This window comes from Ascaphus truei, chromosome 6 (genome assembly GCF_040206685.1).
Source record: "Ascaphus truei isolate aAscTru1 chromosome 6, aAscTru1.hap1, whole genome shotgun sequence".
NCBI classification, from domain to species: Eukaryota; Metazoa; Chordata; class Amphibia; order Anura; family Ascaphidae; genus Ascaphus; species Ascaphus truei.
The window spans coordinates 27,945,833-27,953,507 of record NC_134488.1 but is presented as its reverse complement, the minus strand read 5'-3'; positions in this window follow the sequence as shown (position 1 = coordinate 27,953,507).

The following is a 7,675-nucleotide window of genomic DNA, read 5'->3' as shown; positions in this document are numbered from 1 at the left end:
AAAGCTGCAGGCAGTGCCAGGGTTAACTAGTCAATAGGCTAGGTAGGTGAGATCACATCCCCAGTTATGTTATATTGTTACAGATTCAGGCACATCCTCCTGTCTGGGAGATGATGGAGCCACGTGCAGAATGGGTGGCCTTTGCTACAGGCAGATTTGCCCAGTTACTGGGGTGGGTTGGCCACTCCCCTAGTATAAATATGTGACTCCAAATTACAGGCAGTCCTGTCTTACTCAAGGGGGGGGGGAGGGGTTGAGCATCTCCATGGGGCCAGACACCTGGAGGTGGTTCTTAGTTCTACCCAGGGGGGCCAGACCCCAGGGGTGAGAGTGTGTCCTGGTTCCAGCTAGCCTATTCAGGAGGACAGGGACCCCATATGAGTTCCCTGCATAGGGGATCCCTTTTATCTTAAGGGGACTCCAGGGAATGCACCCACAGCTGATTCAATGCTTCAGGCAGGAAGAAAACGGAACGCTTTCCTTTCTTGTTACAACAGACAGGGATGTGTTTCCTGAAATGTAGGGTACTTGCATTGAGGCCCAGGAGAGGCTACTCTTGCGAGGGGGAGGTGGATCCAGACCCCATGTTCAATGAGAGGATCCAATTCTACATTGACTGCATGGAACTCCTGTCTGGAGGGGGAATAGCTACGAAGGTGGATGCCATGTTCATTGAAAACCTGTCCTGATTACTGCTGAAATCTGTTCTATGGAGGAATGCCATATATGCTGAACCACAATAAAGACCATCACTATTTTAAAAGTTCCTGGTGCCTCTTTTCTATTTTACCTGTATTGATCCACTCGACTACACCCCAGTCCTGGACCCACGGTGAGACCCTGAGACCAAAGGTAAAACCACTGAGCTAACCTCTAGGAGAGCAGGTCTAAAACCCCTGTCAATAACATCAGAGACTGTGTTATATCTGTGTGCACCCTATCTTTAGTAGCCGGTAGATAGGGGTTGTGACGAGAGACCAGAACGTTTAACACCGAGATCACTATCCCCAGACAGGACAAAGAAGTTGAATAAACAGAGTTTATTCTGGCAAGCCAGCAGACATACAAAATACAGAATTACAGAATACACTCACCAACTGGGGGCCTGGGGGGGAGGGCGTAGACTAGCCTCGACTAGGTGCAGGGGCCTGCTTCAGGTAGGCTTACCCTGTCCGCTTCTCGTCCTGGTTCCTCAAAGTGCTATTCTCTCAATAGCAGCTTTGAAAATCCCGCCAATTGGATCACCGTCAAAGTCCAGAGTTAGTTTGGTACTCAGATCGGCAGTGCACCTTAGATATCTTTTCTATGGAGAAGGAGCTGCCGGCCAATTAGGGCACGGATCGAGATGGTGCAGCCAATCCCCAGCCCAGTGCTCGCCCGGCTGCACCAGTCAGAGGAGAGGGCGAGTTTAGGCACTCAGGACCGCCCCGTGATGATGGGTCTGCTGACGAGCAGGAAATTCGAACTCGCCAATGGAAACCGCGCCTACGGGCTCCGTCCCGGCGACGGCTTCCCCTAGTCAGCCCTATACCGCCCGCTAGGTAGGCGCCTCAGAGTCTGCGGGGAACAAAGGCTCTACCCCGCTGAGAGCCCATCCCCAGACCCGATTGTCCGCCCTTTCCTGCTCACCAAATATCCTGACAACTAGCCACTCCCAGCCTTTGTCCGGATCCGGCATTTTTATGCAAGCAACTCGGCTACTTGAATTACCGAATCTGCTTGCATAGAAATGATTAAACATAAATCGCAGTACTTGACTTGCTAGCTGGGGGAATACAATTTACAGGGAATAAAGTGCTTTAAAGTATTTACATTTCACATTCCCTGTTCCCCCACAATAAACACAGATTTCCCCCTCCCAGATCACACCGAGATTATGCTCTACTCTGGAAGGGGTTACACCACACAAAATGTACCGCCCATATGAGCTCACATAAGCGGCCAGTTACACACGGTTTTAGAGCCAGCCAGCCAGCCGGGCTTCACCTTTATCATGTGAGGCCAACTAACCATACCGTCACAGGGGTGTTACACTTACAAGGGTTTCCAGCGCCCAGCAGCAGCTCGGCAGTCAAGCAGCAGTTCAGCAGCTCCGACCACGGCCGCTAAACCTCCTCCCCTTCCCGCCGACTCTCGTGTGAACGGGACCGGAACTCCTCCTCTCCCTCTAAAATGGCCGGCTGTTAAGCTCCCGGGGACCCTCTGACCGGGGAAGGGGTGGCTGGTGTGCGCACGGGACCTGCGTCAGTTGCTATCTACCTTTTACAATACTTAAGCTTTAATTGTATAATAGAATGGTGTGCCATTCTCTCTACACTTAAATGTATCCAGTATGTACTGTATGTAGTTGCATTATTTCCTATAGGAAGGAGTGCATCCCTTTCCACATCTTTCAAGGTATTTTCCCACAACTATATTATTATATTTGTAGCAAAACATTGTATAAGGTGGCTGAGGCATCTTTAAATACAGTATCTGTCCTGCAGTATATTAATGAAATTTCTAGTAACTTTATACAATTAAAAATCAAATCAAAGAGAATACTTTTTATGGCCACGTGTAAGAATCGGGGAACATGTCCTTTGCGACGTGTTCCCTCCTTATCTGTCACAGCACATACCTCCGCTCTGGCACCAGTGCGTTCGCGCACCCCCGCTCTGCTTACAGAGCGCACGCGCAGCTCTTCTAGTGTGCCACGGAGCTTAGCTTCGCCTCAGACGCGTCGCGCTTCTCACGTGACACCGTGCACCGCTCCCCAGCTGCGTGGCAAGTTCTCATCTAGCCCACTTATCTCCTGCAGCCAATCCTTGCCTCCGCAGAGGCCGCGCCTCCGCTCCGCCTCCTTTGCTACTGGTTCCTGTGAGCTACAAATACCCTGCACTTCCCTTCCTGCTTTGCTGAGCATAACTGGTTGTAGCCTTGAGCTCCTGCGTCTTGTGTTTCTTGCACTTTGGATTCTACGAGTACCGACCCGGCTTGACTTCTGAACCCCTCTGGATATTGACCCCGGCTTATCCTCAACTCTGCTGACTTCTCCAACTCAGACCACGGCTATACGGACTTCCACGATTCTGACCTCTCCAACCCCAGATCTTGGCTATACAGACTTCCACGATTCTGACCTCTCCAACCCCAGACCACGGCTTAACGGACTTTGACAGCTCTAACCTCTCCATCCCAAGACCTTGGCAAGCATCAGGACTAACCCACTCTCCCCAACCCAGACCCGGCTACGTTGACAATCCGCCTGCCAGGTACGCTTCCGCTGCTGTGGGTGCGTGGTTCTATACTTCCCCAACTCAGTACCGGGGTCCTGTCTTGCTCGTGGGCAGCGCAAGCGTTACACCGTGGTTGTAAAAAGCTCTGATAGATGAAACATTTAATGTAGTGTTACCTTTTTTTACCGATTTTAAAAAAAAAATCAATGGTGTATCTTAGAATCAACGGCGTCTTACAATCGAGGAAATACGGTATTAACATGTGCACGATTATGCTGAATGAGGCACTGGGGGTGGGGAGGCACGTATCTAATGGTGTTTATGTGTAATGAGCCCATTCCTCAAAGTCCCAGGTAAATTGATCTCTCTTTGCAAAGTAATTATGAAGCCATCAGATAAACGTGAGAAGCCCATGTGCTTGGGTTCAGTGTTTCAGGAGAACTGCAAAACATTCATTTTTTTAACAAGGTAGAAATGAGTGTAAAATCAGTGAGAGTTGACATGTCTGAGAAGGACCACCTAGGCTGCCGACAGGGGGGACAACCAGTACGGGTCTAGTGGGTTTAGGGCAGGAGTGTCAAACTCAGTCCTCAAAGACCACCAACAGGCCAGGTTGTATGGATATCCATGCTTCAGCATGAGGGGAAAGAGAGAAAGACATGAGGGGGGAGAGAGAAAGACATGAAGGGGGGGAGAGAAAGACATGAAGGGGGGGAGAGAGAGAAAGATATGAAGGAGGAGAGGAAGACGAGGGGGTGGGGAGAGAGACATGAGGGGGGGGGGGAAGAAAGACATAAAAGAGGGGGATAGAGAAAGACATGAGTGGGAGAGAGAGAAAGATGAGGAGAGAGAAAGACATGAGGGAGAGAGAGAGACATGAGGAGGAGAGAGAAAGACATGAGGGGGGGGAGAGAGAAAGACATGAGGGGAGAGAGAATGACGAGGAGAAAGACATGAGAGGGAGAGAGAAAGACGTGAGAGGGAGAGAGAAAGACGTGAGGGGGAGAGAGAAAGATGAGGAGAGAGAAAGACATGAGGGGGAGAGAGACATGAGGGGGGAGAGAAAGACATGAGGAAGAAAGAGAGACATTAGGGGGAGAGAGAAAGACATGAGGGTGGGGGAGAGAAAGATGAGGAGAGAGAAAGACATGAGCGGGAGAGAGAAAGACATGATGGGGAGAGAGAAAGACATGAGGGGGGAGAGAGAAAGACATGAGAGGGGAGAGAAAGATGAGCAGAGAGAAAGACATGATGGGGGGAGAAAGATGAGGAGAGAGAATGACATGAGGGGGGGAGAAAGACATGAAGAGGTGCTCACCTCGTGCTGTCTTGCTCTGCGTCTGTAGCAAGTGCTGATTCTTCTACCGTCTTATCCCTTAACACCGGGGGCCCGCTGCCACATACCATCTCCCCCGCCTATCTCCATTACCACAGGTAGGCATGGAGGAGGAGGAGGGGGGGGGGGAAGATCTGATGATGAGGTGGACTGGGGAGATCTGATGATGATGAGGTAGACTGGGGAGATCTGATGATGATGAGGTAGACTGGGGAGATCTGATGATGACGATGAGGGGGACCGGGGGAGATCTGATGACGACGATGAGGTGGACTGGGGAGATCTGATGACAATGAGGGGGACCGGGGGAGATCTGATGATGATGATGAAGGGGACTGGGGGAGAGATGATGATGAGGGGGAGAGATGAAGAGGAGGGGGAGAGATGATTATAATGGGGAGGGGGAGAGATGATGAGGACGGGGAGAGATGATGGTGAGGGATGATGAGGAGGAGGGATGATGAGAGAGAGGATCAGGGAGAGGATGGGGGGAGGGAGAAAAAAATTGCAGTCAGTATTAATTTAATGGGGCCCTGAAAATTGTTTTGCCCGGGGGCCCGCGCATGTCTAGCTACGCCACTGGCAGTACATCTTTTTTATGTGTACTAGTTCTCGTGGCCGTTGGGCTTGATCTGATGTACACCCGTGTCAGTATAGCTACAGTACCTCAAGTGCTCCTTTCCCTGGACATTAATTACATTTACAAATAGTCATTGTTATAACACTGTCATTGTCCGTGTAAATGTATATTGTAATTACAACGGGTGAACTAGATCTGTGGGGATTATTGTCTCAGATCCCAGAGAGCTAGATGAGGGAATCACAGTGACGCTCCACTGTGAAAATTCCTGGTAATATTACTTCCGCGTTCCTAACATCTTGGGCAATGGCAAGATATCTGCGTACCCCAATCAGTGCCTGGAAAGTGAAAGTAACGTGGAGCTGCGACACACAGTAACTAAAACCAGATCAGACAGCACAACTTGCAGACTAAAATCAATGAACTAACACAAGAAATTGCAGACCTGGATGTTACATCTGGTATAGGGACTCTAAATAAAAATATCACTTGTGAGCACATTCACATGTCTCAGACAGGTCTGCAACCTTGCTTTTCCTCATTATCTCTTAGCATACAGGGCTTCCACTGCAGCTAGGGATTCTGGAAACTGACATGCAAATGAGCACACAGTGTCACATTTTGCTTCTTACCCAATTTAACATGGGGCCCTAAAACTCCATTGTCCAGACATGTCCTGAGGTCATTGCACACTAGTAGGCCTACAAAGGCCCCCACAGCTGATCCTATAATATTTCAAAACACTACAAGGACTGATAGACAATAGTTAGTCATAATAATAGACCTCCATCAGCGACCAAATGACAGGGGACATTACAGCAATACTGCAAGAGTGTCACGGGGGACTCCTAGAGCGGGTAGGACCACGGTGGTCGGAACAACAGGGAAGGCAAGGACTGTTGGGGTCACATGCTGAGGTCAGAGGCAGGCGGCAGGTAGCGTGGTCGGGGTCACAAGCAGAGGTCGGAAGCAGATGGCAGTTGTGTGGTCGAGGTCCCAGGCTGGGTTCGGTTACAGGCAGCAAGCAGGATCGTCGTGGTCACAGGCAGGGTTCAGCACAAGAAGGCATGAGCAGGGCGGGGAGCAGGAACTGAGACTAGGGAGCAGGAACTTTGACTAGGGAACAGGCACTGAGACCAGGGAATAGGGAACAAACAGGAACTAGCCAGATTACCAGCAAGCGCCTTTAATAATGTACGGGACTCCAACACGGAACAGAAGCAGAGGCAGAAGCTTGGGCATAGGCATAAGGAGTCTGACAACAAAACAAAGGCAAGGAAGGAACATGAAACAGGAACTATAAGGACAGGAGCAACAAGAGGAGACAGACAGACAGAAGAACCCCAGAGCAGACAGAAACCAGCAGCACACCCGGTGGACAGAGAAAGGAACTATGACTAGGAGCAAGATGTCTAGGAGACCCTGACAAAGAGGCTTGGTAATAGTACCTTCTGGTTGCTGACTCGGATACCTTATTTCTTGGACGGAGATCCCAGGTGGTGGTTCTATGTTGCTTTGACCATTTTAAAGATGGTGACACATTCCTAAACCTATACAGAAAAGCATACTTGCCACCTAACAAGGAAGGCTGAGTTTTACAAGCAATCCTGGCCCAACACCGGAGAAAATCATAAGTCCGTACCAGTTTTTGTATGTGATCTGGTCGGAAAGTTCACCTGCACATCTATCAGATTTATGTTATCCTGCGACACATTGCTCTCCATTTTTTTTCATATTGCTTTAGTATTTGGAGCTACTGATTCTGTGTTCTGGTTCTCTTAGCTTATGAAGTATATGCCAAGTTTGGGGGAACCAATGAGACTGTAGTTTTTGGACAAGCAGTCACACCTTCTCAGTACAGGGCAAGGGAATACCGCAAGGGGTAAACTCAGGTGGTTGTGGAAGGGTCGATGTGTTAAAGCTAATTTGTCCAGAATGTAACCCACATCACTGACCTGAACATTGAGAAATCAGGGATCACCTGGAACCCATGGGACATTGCCATGTGCAAGAAGGCCTATGGATAATGTTCTGAACACTCCTTGTATTCAATCTCAGTTTGATCCATAGTCAGTGGCTAATGGGGACAATGCTATGGGGCCACATCTATAAGTCTTGATTAATGCTCAAAATGTAGTGATTACTGCTATCAGCGATGTGGTGACTGCATTAGCCCTGGACTGGTACATTTGCCTTAGAAGGGATCTCCACTCCTAATGGCAACCATTTCTACAATGTAGGCCTTATAAAATGACTACCTTGATCTTCACCTGGCACGGGATACAGATTTTGCATGATGCAGTGATCGCTCGTAACCTAGTAGTCCCTATGTTGCTGGGCAGAGACTTTCTGTATAAGTACAAGGTTCCCATGAATTTTCACGGCAGGGTGTATGTGACTGTTCGTAAGGTTATGTGGCTGGAGAACTATTCTGATTGGAATGGGGTTGTACGCAAAAAGTCAAATCAGACAATTCTTTCCACCCCATTTATCACAATAACCACCGTTAATCGATACGTCTTGTATACGGAACGGATAGTT